Below are 14,709 nucleotides of genomic sequence, written 5' to 3' on the forward strand. Positions count from 1 at the left end.
CTGCCAAGCGAAAAGATCGCCGCTCCTCGTGGGCCGCGGTGGAACAGAGGGCTGCCGGGGGTCAGCTGGAGTGTGGGGGAGATGCCCAGGTACCTTTGCAGACAGTTTTGCTCGACTTTTCAGGTGCCACAGGGTTGATTAAAGGATTAGCTGCCGGTGCTTAGGGCCAGCACGTCCTACCCCATACAGCATCAGGCCACACCCCCAAACATATCATACTTACCTCCACTGCGCAGTTTGTTTTGCACAGAGTGGCCCTGATCATCATCTTCTGGGGTCCCCCAACGGAGCTTGCGGCTCCTCCCCACAACTGTAAACCCCCTAGGAGAAGCACTCCCCTGGGGGTTACCATGCGGGCGCACTGCCGAGTCCAGCATTTGCGTCCATAGACACAGAATGCCGGACATGGCCCCGCCCCCGGCACCCACGTCATTGGATTTGATTGCCAGCAGTGGGAGCCAATGGCTGAACTGCTATCTATCTATCCAACAAAGAGCCGAGAACCCCGGACAGAGAGGTAGAGCGCGTCTCCGCTGTGGGTACGAACAGGCTCAGGTGAAGGATGCATTACGGTGAAACAACATGAGGGTATACAACCCTTTTAAGATAAAAAACCTTCTGTGTGCAGCAGCCCCCCTAATACTTACCTGAGCCCCATCTCTATCCAGCGATGTTGCATGAGAAACTTGGCTGTCCGGGTCTCTCACTCCTTGTTGGCTGAGACAGTAGCGGGATGCCATTGGCTCCTGCTGCTGTTAATCAAAGTCAGGGAGCCAATGAGGAGAGAGAGGGAGTGGGGGTGAGCCGTGGCTTCATGTCTGAATGGAAACACAGGGCAGTGGCTCGGCTTGGATGCCCCTGTAGGAAGCTGCTTGCTCTGCTCTCGGCAGGAGGGAGGGACCAGGAGCACCCCCGGCGAGAGAAGAGGAGGAACTGGGCTCATCTGTGCAAAACCACTACACAGAGCATGTAAGTATGACATGCTTGTTATTTTTAAACGGGGAAAAAAAAACTAGACTTTAATATCACATAAGTGTCTGTCAACATCTTTCAAAGACAGGTTTAGGGATACAAAAGGCGTATCCCTAAACCTATCACTAATGGGATGTGGTGCCTATTTCAGTTCTTCATTGCCCATACCTTCTTTTCATCCTTCAAACACAATGTATGTGTGGATTTTCTATTTGTCTATATTTACCAATTTTCATCTAATCTGTGTGGCACCATAACAAACATGTATTTTGAAGTTGTTACTTGTCAGTTACTACTTTGACAAATGATTGCATCAACATTACAAACAGGTGGCATTACAAAGAAAGGATCATGGCTGGCTCTGAGCAAGTTTGTTTTTGCATGTTCTGATCTGCATTGGTATTTACTTAAACAAATAGTTGTCAACGACAGATCAGTACATCTTGAGCTTTGTCTACAGATAGCATTATTATTGCTGACAATTAACTTTTTATTTTTGACACATTAAATACCAAGTAATTAAACCTTAACACCAATGCTGAGCAAGTCCTAGGAATTCAAACAGAGAAGCGCAGGAATATAAATAGTTACAGAGCAGGAGTGGACTTTCATTAAAGCTAAATGTACAAAATCAGAAGATTTGAAGATTCAGGTATGTTTATAGATGGGTTTCGTGTTGACTTATTGCGTCTCTTCCCTTGGGAACCATTTTTTTTTGTTTAATAAAAGTTTATTAGAGACAAATAACAAACAAGCAATGACAATAAAGTCTGAATGCAGACAGCGCCAAATCCCCTAAATATGGTAACATACAAGACCAAAAATTAGAGCATGTTAGTATTCAATACATAGAGGGGGACACGTATGAGCTCTTAAAACCAACCAATCGGATAGTATGGGGATATTGCACAGCAATATTTCAAGTATTGGGCTTCAAGTCATCTGTCTCTAGAACAGAGGATAGGACAAAGAAAGATGAGAGCTTAGAAAGGGGGGCGAAGGAAGAGAATGAGGGACAAGAAGGGAGGTAAGGAGGGGGTGGGGGGGTTGGCTCGCGTGGTTACCTGAAGAGAATTAATACCAAATCTTACATTGTACTACTATAAGGCCTAAAATAAGAAAAAACTCTAGTCCTCCTGAGGGGAGGTGGGGGGGGGGGGGTGGTTCCGTTGATAAGCGTGGTTGACTCAAAGGAGTTGTGAGGTTGAGCCTCACTCATTAGGGCTGTGTGAGGAAATCCTTGTAGAATGAGGTGGTAGTAAATTCCCTCCAACTAGACCATGTCTTAAAAACTCTTTGAGAAGAATTCTTATTGGAGTGAGTCATGTCCTCCATGAGATGAACTGCTGCAATCTTGTGCATCCAGCATTTCAGCGTTGGAATTTTGGGTTGCCCCCAAAGAGCAGGTATTAGTGCCTTGGCTGTATTCAGCAAGTGGGGGATGATGGAGTGTTTGTACCGGCCCACAGGGTCGGCTGTATCGTGGAAAAGAACGGTCCAAGGATCATTAGGAAGGTTAATGCCCGAGATCCGCTGTATAACTTGAATCATGCTGGACCAAAACGGTGTAATAAGTGGGCAAGACCACCAGATATGTGCATGAGTGGCCCTGAACCCACAATTCCTCCAACATAGTAGGGAGTTTTCAGGGAACATCCAGTGCAATTTTTCTGGAGTGTAATGCCACCTGGTTAGCAACTTGTAGTTAACTTCAGCCATTTTTGAGGCAAGGGATGAAACATGGGTTAATTGCAGTACCTTTTCCTTTTGTAGGTCCGAGAGGCTTGCTGTCAGGTCACCTTGAGGCGAGGTGACAGGTGCACACCGTAGAGATCAGGAGTGCACCACAAGGTTGTGGACCCTACGGCTGACTGCTGCAGACGGGGGACAGATCCCACTGGGGTTAGAGCGTAAGATTCCCTGGGGCGCGGAGTCTAAGATTCAGCAGGTGTTCACCAGCGCCTCTGGTGGTGAGGATGGACTTGGCTGCAACTGGCTCCAGGTCGCAACCCCCAGGGTCCCCCAGCTCACACCCACAGTAGGCAACAGGAGGATAGGGATGGTGAGGGACAAAGCCAAGGTCGGGCCACAAGCAGACAAGAATAGACGGGTACACGCCAAAAGGTCAGGATCACAGGCAAACAAGGATAGTCAAGACACGCCAAAGTCGGTAACGGAAAACAGTAGCAGAGCACACGGCAGGAAACAGGAAGCTAACACACAAAGGAATACACAATGGTTGATCAGCACTGATGGCCTGCAGTGCACAGGTTAATATAGGGCTCCCTGATAGGGCCTGGGGTGGAGCCATGCTTAGAGGAGAGGTTATAAAAACCACCAGGTGGAAGTGGCTGGGCTCTTAGTCTGAAGACATGAGGGGAGGTAAGCAAACCCAGGAAGATCACTGCATAACCATGACACTTGCGTTTAGGTCCTCTTCCCATCTAGCCAGATAGGGCGGGTGTGAGTTGTAGAGGAGTTTGATAAGGGCCTTATAAAACAGCGATAGGCAGTGCAATGGAGGATCCTTTGGATAAAACACAGCCTCAAGCCCGTTAAGACCTTCAGGGCCTCTGAGAGGTCGAGGCAGAGCTTGTAGGAAACACTGTAACTGAGCGTATCTCCACCTGCTTTGGGAACCTGTTATATGGGAAGGATTAAAAGTGCAGCTAGTCAAATATGAATATTTTGCACTTTACCCTCTCTGGGTATAAGTACACATTATATGGAGACTAAGGCTGGATTCACATCTATGCAGTTTTGGTGCTTTTTGCATTTTGCAGATTTGCACTACAGTCCATTTACCATGGTTTCCTATGGAACACGTTCTGTAGGGCAAATCTGCAAAATGCAAAAAGCACAAAAAAATGCATAGATGTGAATCCAGCCTGAGGAGTACAGTTATAGACCATCGGCCTTACCACAGCCATACAAATGCTTAAATATGCATATTTTTAAAACAGTTCAATGTTTTATAAATGTGTTTTAGTGCTTTGCTTGTTTTGGGACTCCAAACCTAACAAAGTCATTTACATTTACAAAAATATGCCAGGATACAGAAAGCCTGGTCAGGTAACTTTCCTACAATCATAGGATGCTCTTCGCAGCATTAGGTAGAGAGCATGGTATGGCTCTTCACTATGGCCTGCATTTGTATGAATTACTCCTAAAATGCCAGCACAGTGTGCGGTAAACTCTGCAGTGAACAGTGGGAAGCTGATGATGGTATCTTCTTGCCACTCTAAATAGGGCCCTATGAGGCACATAGCCTACTGACACTAGAAGGGCAGCTACTGCATATCTAATAGAAGGAGATTCCAAAGCTTAGAAACAAGTGACAGGAATTTGCTGAGCCACCCAGAAGCACAGTTGCGATATTTCTTAGATAGCTGTAGTCCAGTGGCCATCGCTCAGGGACAGCTAACCTGACATTACAAAAATGTTTTACAAATAAAATATCTAAAAAGTGTGGTGTGCATTTGTATTCAGTCCCCTTTACTCTGATACCCCTAACTAAAATCTAGTGGAACCAATTGCCTTCAGAAGACACCTAATTAGTAAATAGAGTCCACCTGTGTGTAATTTAATCTCTAAATGTATAAATACAGCTGTTTTGTGAAGCCCTCAGAGGTTTGTTAGAGAACCTTAATTAACAAACAGAATCATAAAGGCCAAGGAACACACTAGACAGGTCAGGGATAAAGTTGTGGAGAAGTTTAAAGTAGGGTTAGGTTATAAAAAAATATTTTAAAAAATCCCAAGCTTTGAACATCTTACAGAGCACTGTTCAATCCATCATCCGAAAATGGAAAGAGTGTAGCACAACTGCAAGACATCGCCGACCACCTAAACTGACAGGTCGTGCACTCCACAAATCTTGCCATTATGGAAGAGTGACAAGATGAAAGCTATTGTTGAAGGTAGGGTTACACCAATACCAATACTAGTATCAGTATCAGTACTCATGCAAATGCTCCAACGCTTGATCCATTACCTGTTGTTTCTGACCAGGCATCCTCAGTGTAGCAGGTGCTACAGTACGGCAGTGGGGGCCATTACAAGCACCGATTGCCCCCATATAGCCTTTCAATAAAGCAGCTGACAGCTGCTTCTCCCCCTCTCCCTTCTGCGGCTGTCAGCTGCTTTATTGAAAGGCTATACCGCCACAGCCGTGACTGTTCCCCCTGTGCCCTCCTCTGGATTCAGGTGTCCTTTTCCCTCCCTCTGGTGTCCTCCTTCAGTCCCCATCCTCCTTCAGGTCCCCCTCTGACCCCTGAAATCTCACCAGCCCCCCCCCCCCCCCACAGGGCTGTTACATAGAAAAATGAGAAAATAATAAATAATTAAAGGTTAAATTGTAAAATAATAAAGAATAAAATACATAAAAACACTGACACCGTCCACCCCCCAAGCCATGTGTGGGACACAGAAAACATGTGGAAGAAGATGCTTTGGTCAGATGAGACCAAAATCAAACCTTTTGGCCTAAAATTAAAACACTATGTGTAGCGGAAATCTAACACTGTACATCTCCCTGAGCACACCGTGAAGCATGGTGGTGACAGCCAGAATCATGTTGTGGGGATGCTTTTCTTCAGCAGGGACAGGGAAGCTGGTCAGAATTGATAGGAAGATGGATGGAGTTAAATACAGGACAATATTAGAAGAAAACCTGTTAGTCTGCAAAAGACTTGAGACTGGGGCAGAGGTTCACCTTCCAGCAGGACAATGACCCTAAACATACAACCAGAGCTACAATGGAATGGTTTAGAATCAAAGCATATTCATGTGTTAGAATGGCCCAGTCCAGACCTAAATCTGTGGCAAGACTTGAAAATTGCTGTTCACAGACTTTTTCCATCCAATCTGACAGAGTTTGAGCTATTTTGCCAAGAATGGGCAGAAATATTACTCTCCAGATGTGCAAAGCTGGTAGAGACATCCCCAAAAAGACTTGCAGCTGTAATTGCAGTGAAAGGTGGTTCTACAAAGTAATGACTCTGGGGGGGCGCTATACAAATGCACCCCACATTTTTCACATATTTATTTGTAAACAATGTTGAAAACCATATAAAATTAATTTACGTTTTTAGTCGTAACATGACAAAATGTTTAAGCTAAAAACACAAATAGAACATTTGGTGTTCATGTGCATTTAAGTCAACAGCATAAACATATGCAAGAGCCAGCTAATGCATTGGTTAGTTTAGTACATGCCTGTATTTGTTTTCTATGTGTGAACAAGGCTATACGTGTGTATCTGTTCTAAAGTCTACACAGTATATAACAGCCATGCTGTGATAACTGTGCTATCTTCCATATGTTCAGCGTATTTATTGTGTCCGGTAATGTTAAAAATGTAAAAATCCCATCTGGAATATTCAGTTTATCTAATCTGTAGGCATATTACTGATGCTGATTAATATAAATAAATAACAAATGATGACACTTTCTGGAACCTATTCTTCAGCGAACACTATTATCTCACAAAACATACGTACTTTCTTATGTTTGATTAAACAAACTATAATTGCTGACAATGATATGGAAAGGCTGGAATACAAAAATAATATAAATGCCACTGCATTGAAATACATTTAAACTACACTTAGCTGCTGGCACAGTAAATCTCATTTCTGACAATGAGCCAAGAAAGCATGGGCCAATATTTCCTTCATTTTTTTTTCTCCTGAAGTGGTTTTAAATATGTTGTTTCATTATTTTTTTTAACAAGCCTAGGAATCCGGCACTGTCTTCACCCAGACCGGTTCTTCGCCAGTCTTAAAATTCCCCGGCACCACCATCTTGGTTGTGGGAAGCCGGTTGTGACTTCCTGCTGTTTCACAGCCAGCACTCCACTGTGCATGCATGAGATGCATTTCACTTTCACACTGGTCCCACAGCCTCCTAAGACACACGATTAGAGATTGGTGGGGGGTCAAACTACCACAATTTTAGCCCAGGCAGAAAATGCTCAAGTGGGAGTGGGTACCTATCACAAAAAGGTATCTGCTCCCAGAAAAAAAGAACTTCCAATAAGGGCGGGGGGGGGTTAGAGGAGGATGAGCTTGTAGTAAACTCTGATTGTTTACTTATACCTACATAAGCATAGTAAGGCTTATCTGTAGGTACAGTAAATATCTCCTAAACGTGCTTTGTTTTGTAGCAGCCGGGTACCTCACCGACATATGCGCTATACTGCGGGAATGAGGTTATTGCTGCTCGGCCATTCAAATGGCCAGAGCCCACAAACCTAGAAGGAAGACTGGGTGAAGATGGAAGCCCTGCATACCAGCACATCATGCTCTTAATTTGCATGGGATTTTTTGTTGTTGTTATGTTTACTAACGCTTTAACACATTGAGCATACCAAAATTAAACATTACCAAGTAAACTGTTTGTTAACCACTTGTCCTTCGAAAGATTTACCCACCCTTCATGAACAGGCCCTTCTTTGCTTTTTGGCACCGAGTTACTTTAACTGACAATTGCGCAATCCACAAATAGAGCTTTCTTTTGGCGGTATTTCATCACCACTGGGTTTTTTATTTTTTGCGTTATGCACGAAAAAAGACTGAAAATTGTAAAAAAATATATACTGCATATTTTACATTCTACTATAAAACATATCCAATTAAAAAAAATTTAAAAATTTAATTTCTTCATAAATTTAGATCAATATGTATTCTGCTACATATGTTTTGGGAAAAAAAATCCCAATAAGCGTATATTGATTGGTTTACATGATCGTTATAGCGTCCAAAAACTATGGTATATACTGGAATTTTTTGTTATGTCTTGTATTTATACTAGAAATGGCGGCGATCAGCGACTTATAGCAGAACTGTGATAGTATGGCGAGCAGTCTGACACTGACTGACGCTGGTTCGAATCCCAACCACAGACACTACCTGCCCAGAGTTTACATGTTCTCCCTGTGCTTGCGTGGGTTTCCTCCCACACTCCACAGACATGCAGGTAGGTTAATTGGCTTCTGTCCAAAATTGGCCTTAGTATATGAATGGAGACCTTGGAATGTGGGCTCCTTGAGGGTAGGGGCCGATGTGAATGGATAGGGATAGGGACAATTGTAGACACTCACTCTGGATGGACTGGTGTCTTTATTCAACCTTAAACTATGAAACTGACATTTTGCGGGAACCAGTGACACTAATACAGTGATCAGTGTTAAAAAATGCACTGACACTGGTGATCAAAGAGTTAAATGTGTGCCAGTAGTACTTGGTGTGCTTTTACCAAGGGGTGTGCTTTTACAGGGACACAAAAACCGCCACATCTCTACTGAAAGGACAGCGCTCTGTATTGTTTCTATTGACAGAGCCCTGTCCCATCTTCCTCCTTGCCAATTAGCGGGTGCTGTCAGTTATCCAATAGCTGGCACACGTTGATCAGCTTGTGCTGTGACTAATCACAGCCCAGCTGACACACACACCTCCTACCTGGAAGTACCGGATCACATACTAGGTACGTGAGCCAGCACAGGAGAGCCGCCCTGCCGCTGTACTCATAGGTGAGGCGGATGGCAAGTGGTTAAAATTGTTACCCCAGCACTTGTAGTTTACAACTCTCAATACTACTTGTATTTTTATTTACCACTTTTTTTCTAAAAGAGTAAGGGTCTTCCTCACCCCTATGTACCCCTTACTCATTCACTTGAAGGGGACTGGTATCTGGTGGCCCTCTTATTGTTAAAGGGAGCTTCCAGATATTAGTAAGCCCCCTGCCTGCAGACCCTCACAGCCAGCAGGCCTGGGTTTTGGGGAAGACGCACTTGTTCTCATCAACATACAGACAAGGTGCTTTACCAGGGGTGGTCCCCCCTGGCAAAGTACCCACCCCTTGTGGGCATTGGTATTTGCGGCTTGGTATTGTTTGTGGGGGGGGGAAGCACCCCCAGACCCCCTCCCCATGGCCTGTCAGACTGCATGCTTTAATAAAAGTCTTGGGAAAGAACTTTTTCTTTTTCTTTTAGAGTGGGGTCCCTCTTTGGGTCTGAATTGTGGGGGGGTTGTTGTTTTTTTCATGACAGGTTCCTCTGTTTACATTCTACTGTCAACTGGGAATCCCCAGCTGAGGATGAGTAACTAGCAGGAGTAACACAGCAGGGATGAGTAACTGGTTATTATAACAACCAGTATCTTTGTGTTGGGCAGTCTCCATCCCTTACCCTTCAAAAAAGCATCAAAAAGCACAAATGTCAGACTACAAGACCGCACTGAAAATCAGATCAGAGGAACCTAGCCTTGATTCTTGAATATGGTTTAAAATACATCCCACAGCAATTTTAAAGAAATAGCAAAACTCTCTGTATGAACATTTCAAAAATAGATCAAACCTGGTATCCCTTGTCTCCCTACAAACACAAATCTTTTTTCCTTTGCCACTAAATGGTGCCGTGCTTATACTTTAAAAAGTATATGATCTGCAATAAAGTCCCCTGCCCTAGATTACCCACAGTCATGATTTTACTGTGCAGCGTGGGTGATTATGAGTGGCTGCAATTGTGACAGCTACTTGACAAATGTGGACTACGGCTGCCCTTTCCGCCCTCCCGCTTAACTCATACAAGTTATACTATCGGTTCCCACAATGAAAAGCATTCTGAATGCTTTTCATTGTGAAAATCAATAATCTTCTTTGAATAGAGCACTGGGGCAGAAAGCGCGGCATAGTCATCCCTTGACAAGTGTCGGTCACAGGTGCAGCCACTAATATTAACCCCCCCAGCACCAGAAGATCAGCGCTGTCGTGGCATCTGGGGGTAGACAACTTCAGATTTCAATTGGAGACAGTTTCCACCAGCACATAAGACATTCTTTTGCATTCATTAACATTATTCATGGTAGGTACCATTTCTAAATGTTGTTTTAAAAAATCACTAAACTTCACCTTTAACTTCATTACCTATCAAAATAAATGCTTTAATCTTTGTGTTAATTTTGTGTATTGAATTGCACCCCTGTTAACTGTACCATTAAAGCTTCCTTCATAAGTATATAAAAATACTTATTGATCTTGGCAAAAATCTTGCTAACTGATGATTTTCTGTGGACTCTGTCTCTACTAACTGTTATCCGTTATATTTTTCCTAGCTATCTGTGAAGACGACAGACCCCCACCCATCAGTGTTATGGAGAAGAGAATAGGGTAGGGTTCTGTAGATCTCTTCCTGTTTCTGTTGTCCTGATAAAGTGAGTGTGTTTTGTCATCATAGGACTAGAAGCAAGTGACTGTTAAGCCCCATACACACTATCAGATTGTCTGCTGATTTTTGTCATCAGATTTACCAAAACCATGTAGTAGAAGGGCCTGCCTGATTGCATACAAATTGAAACTCCTAATGTTTGACCTCATATTACATGGTTTTGGTAATTCTGAAGGAAAACTCAGCAGAAAATCTAATAGTGTGTATGGGGCTTTAGAATCACCAGGTGAAAATAAATGAAAAAAAAAAAAAACAGAAAATGAATGCAGCCACCATATCTAAGGATGTATAAACTGAAATATATTAATTTTCTTGTTTTTGGGTTAGATAGGATTTGAGTTCTGGGTTTGACAGGGATATACATATCCCAGAACAATTTCTCCTGGATCATGGATCCCGTCAATACATAATTTAGACACTGAACTGCTTGCTATCAGCACAGGGGCTCCCAGCAGATTATTTTAAATTTAATTAGTACCGAGCTACAATAACCAAAGTAATGGAATGATTATAAAGCCTCATACACACAATAGGACTTTTTACGAACTTTCCCTTGGATTTTTGTACAAAGGGCGTCGGCTCTGAACTTGTATTGCATACACACAGCAGGACTTTTTCAGCCAACTTTCAACAAATCATGTGGTTTTTCTGCTCTTTACCGCCACCTTTGGTCAACTTCTGTATTGTTGTCTGATCTTTTGCATTGGTTCTGAGCATGCCTGTTTGTACTTTGTACACGGTCGGATGTTGCTCCAAAACAGCTAATTTGCATGTTTGTTGTCAAAAAGTCTGATCGTGTGTATGGGCCTTTACAATAACAATTATAAAAAATTTAGGATCACAGTGCTCGATACACTAAATTATGCATCAATAAATCCAATATCAGTGAATAATTTAAATCAGTGCAAACAATGAATAGTCCATGCAAAAAAATGTATAAACAATAAAAGTGAACTGGTGATGAAAAAGATGCAGCCTCCCATTAAGAGGTGCAATATCCCACAACGTGCTTCTTATTCTTAACTAATGCTCAGACAGCTCAGACGATTACTCCATTTCTCATTAATGCTCAAAGATCACTCAACAGATCACCTCCAAGAGCTCCCCTTCAGGAATAAACTCATCTGAGGGAATGTGATCTCTACAATTAGGTGAGGTTAATACAAGCCTTTTAGCCTCACTGGGCTTTGAAATTCCTTGCTGTTGTACTCTCAGAAATGGCTCATAGCGATTCGTAGTATCCAAAGTGCATATATAAAGAACAACTAATAGTGCTTATATCCTCTATAAAACTTTGCGTATAGACACAGGGTCGCGTGTCTTCCTCAGGGGCATCATTTAGAATATGCAGGAGATAAGGGGTTAGTGTTATGCCCTGTACACACTACTGGACTTCCCAGCAGACTAGGTCCGACGGACTTCCCACCGGTATTCCAGCAGAGTTCCGACTGACTTTCTGAACGGACTTGCCCACACATGCCCGGACTTTCCAGCAGACTAGGTCCGCCGGTCTTCCTGACGGAGTTCTGGTGGACTTCCAAATGGATGGACTTGCCAACAAACAGACTAAAGTACGTTCATTTTGAACGTGATGAGTTATGACGGGACTAGAAAAGGAAGTCAATCTCGCCGCTTTTATTGGCAAAATTGACACCTTGCGAGCCCTGTCGCCTGGTATGGATTTTAAGGTGAAACCCCTATGCCAAAAAAACAGCGAGGGGGTCCCCCCCAAGGTCCATACCAGACCGTTATCCGAGCACGCAGCCTGGCCGGTCAGGAAAGGGGGTGGGGACGAGCGAGCACCCTCCCCTCCTGAGCCGTACCAGGCCCCATGCCCTTAACATGGGGGGTGGGTGCTTTGGGGAAGGGCCCCCCACCCCAAACCACCTTGTCAACATGTGGACAAGGTGCTTTGGGGTGGGGGGGCCGCAGGAGGGCTTCGTTCTAAGGTAAGTATTCTAAGGTAAGTATTTTATAATGTGCTAGTATGCGATGCATACTAGCTCATTATGTCTTTGTCTTACATGTATTTGTTTTTTTTTGTTGTTTTTGTTTGTCCAGGGTTTACAACCTCTTTACGGCCTCATTCAGACAAGGCGGATCCGCTTGAACGGAGTCCACCTCTGTCTGCCGGCTCAGCGAGAGATCTCTCTCTTGATCTTCACTGAGACGGCAGATGACAGGTCCCTCTCTGCTCACTGAACGGGAAGGGGCTTGTCGAGCGCCGCTGGATTCTATGGAGAGATCAGATGAAAACAGACAGCATGTCCATTTTCAGCAGATCTCACCGATCCGATCCGCCTGCGACGGATCCGGACGTAGGGCCATCCATCTGCTTTTGGCGGATCGGACCGGGTCGGATGTCTGCGGACATGTCACCTCTGACATCCATCACTCCATAGACCAGCATGGAGCGCCCGTTCAGGTCCGCTGTCAAAACTGACAGGTGGACCCGAATGTTCCGACAGTGTGAAAGGGGCGTAAGCCCTTGTACACACGGTCGGACATTCCGACAACAAAATCCGTCGGATTTTGTCTGACGGATTTTGTCCAAAACTGGTGTTGCATACACATGGTCGGACAAAGTTGTCGGAAAATCCGATCGTCCGTAACGTGATGACGTAATTTCGTTACGACAGGACTACAGGCTAGTAGCCAATAGCTTTGGTCTAGGAATTTGATCTGAGCATGCGTGGCACTTTGCCCGATCGGAATTCTCTACAAACGATCGGACAAAGTCCGATCGGATCATGTTGTTGGAAATTTTATAACCCAGCTCTAAAACTTCGTCGGTCGGATATTCCTGATGGAAACAGTCCGATGGAGCCCACACACGGTCGGATTATCTGACAACACAGTCCGATCGGACATTTTCCGTTGGAACGTCGGACCGTGTGTACAAGGGCTAAGACTTTTTCCATTCTCATTAAACAAATACAAGCTGGAGCACTGAGAATGGGGGAAGCTTATGCTCATTCCTCTGACGTGTAGATGTTGCACTGAATGCTGCAGAACATCTTTGAACATAACTGGAGCTTGGAAGGTATATATTAAAAATCCTGCCATTAAGGTTCTTATGTGGGCATTTCCTGTTATAAGGTGACAAACCTCTGTCCCAGCTAGCCTCTTGCTCGCTTGCATTTTCACACTGTGACTCGATCTCCCTAAAACCATACAGTGGTAGAGTCCTCTGAAAACCAGACATTGGTTTAAAAAAGCCAGACTGTCCAGTTTAAAGTGGTTGTAAACCCTTACAACACATTTTGACCTACAGGTAAGCCTAGATTAAGGCTTACCTGTAGGTCCAAGAAATATCTCCTAAACCTACACGGTTTAGGAGATATTTGCCGAAAGACAGGCACTGCTGTCTATGGCGCATGCTCCGTAGACAGCGGTGCGCAGGCGCACTGAGCGCGGCATCGTCAACGACGAAGATGCCGCACGTGTCGGCTCCCATGCACATGCACGGGAGTGACGTCATTGCGGCTTTGCCGAATGACAGCGGCGGAGCAGCGAGATCCACCGAGAAGATGGATGCGCCGGACTACAGGGGACAGCGGTGACATTGCTGGCTCCTGTGTCAGGTAAGTGACACATAATGGACTACTATGTGATGCATAGTAGTCCATTATGCTTTGCCTTTGCAGGGAATGAAAGAGGAAGTAAACCCAAATATATATTTTTTATTTTCTATGCACTTGATTGGACATTTTTTACAAAGTGTAACTCTAGCTCCTCCACTAAGGCACTCAGCCCTGGCCTCTGGAGATAAGTAAACAGAGTGAATAGCATATTTGTCTTTAGTAAATAGTCTTATAGATTCATCATTACCTAATGATACTCTACATATTTATTTTGTAACAGATTTCCTTTTAAGTAGAAACATATGTATATATCCATGCCCCAGAGGAGCTAACAATCTAATGTCCCTAACACAGATTCAAAGACACACTTTGGTCAGAAGACCCTCAACATACCGTATATACTCGAGTATAGGCCGACCCGAATATAAGCCGAGGCCCCCAATTTACCCCCAAAAAAACTGGCAAACTTATTGACTCGTGTATAAGCCGAGGGTAAGACATGCCTGTCCATCCCTGTGTGTGTGTCCGTCCATCCCTGTGTGTCCGTCCATCCCTGTGTGTCCGTCCATCCCTGTGTGTCCGTCCATCCCTGTGTGTGTGTGTCTCCATCCATCCATCCATCCCTGTGTGTGTGTGTGTATCCGTGTGTGTGTGTGTGTGTGTGTGTGTGTGTGTGTGTGTGTGTGTGTGTGTGTGTGTCCAGCCTACCTGTGTCCTGAGCCTTTGTCCCGAGCCTCCGTCCCGTGCCGAGCCTCCTTGCCTCCGTGCCTCGCCGCCGTGCCTCGCCGCCGTGCCTCGCCGCCGTGCCTTGCCTCCGGTCCCGTCCCGTCCCGTCCCGTGCCGTGCCGTCCTGTGCCTTGCCTCCGTCCCGTGCCCTCTTCGTTCGTCGGCGGCCATTGTAAAATTCAAAAGCTGCGCCGCCGCCTT

General features: G+C 44.6%; 1 long non-coding RNA gene across 1 annotated transcript; it reads left to right on the plus strand.

The window, feature by feature from the left end:
• Positions 1-9,566: 9,566 nt before the first annotated feature.
• On the plus strand, positions 9,567-14,174 carry LOC143933284 (uncharacterized). Its single transcript, XR_013263079.1, has 3 exons — positions 9,567-9,835; positions 10,086-10,140; positions 14,137-14,174. It is a non-coding gene; the product is annotated as an uncharacterized LOC143933284 (long non-coding RNA).
• Positions 14,175-14,709: the final 535 nt, after the last annotated feature.

Source organism: Lithobates pipiens, unplaced genomic scaffold (assembly GCF_037356315.1).
Source record: "Lithobates pipiens isolate NorthernLeopardFrog02 unplaced genomic scaffold, aLitPip1_a1.2 Scaffold_27, whole genome shotgun sequence".
Taxonomy (NCBI): Eukaryota; Metazoa; Chordata; class Amphibia; order Anura; family Ranidae; genus Lithobates; species Lithobates pipiens.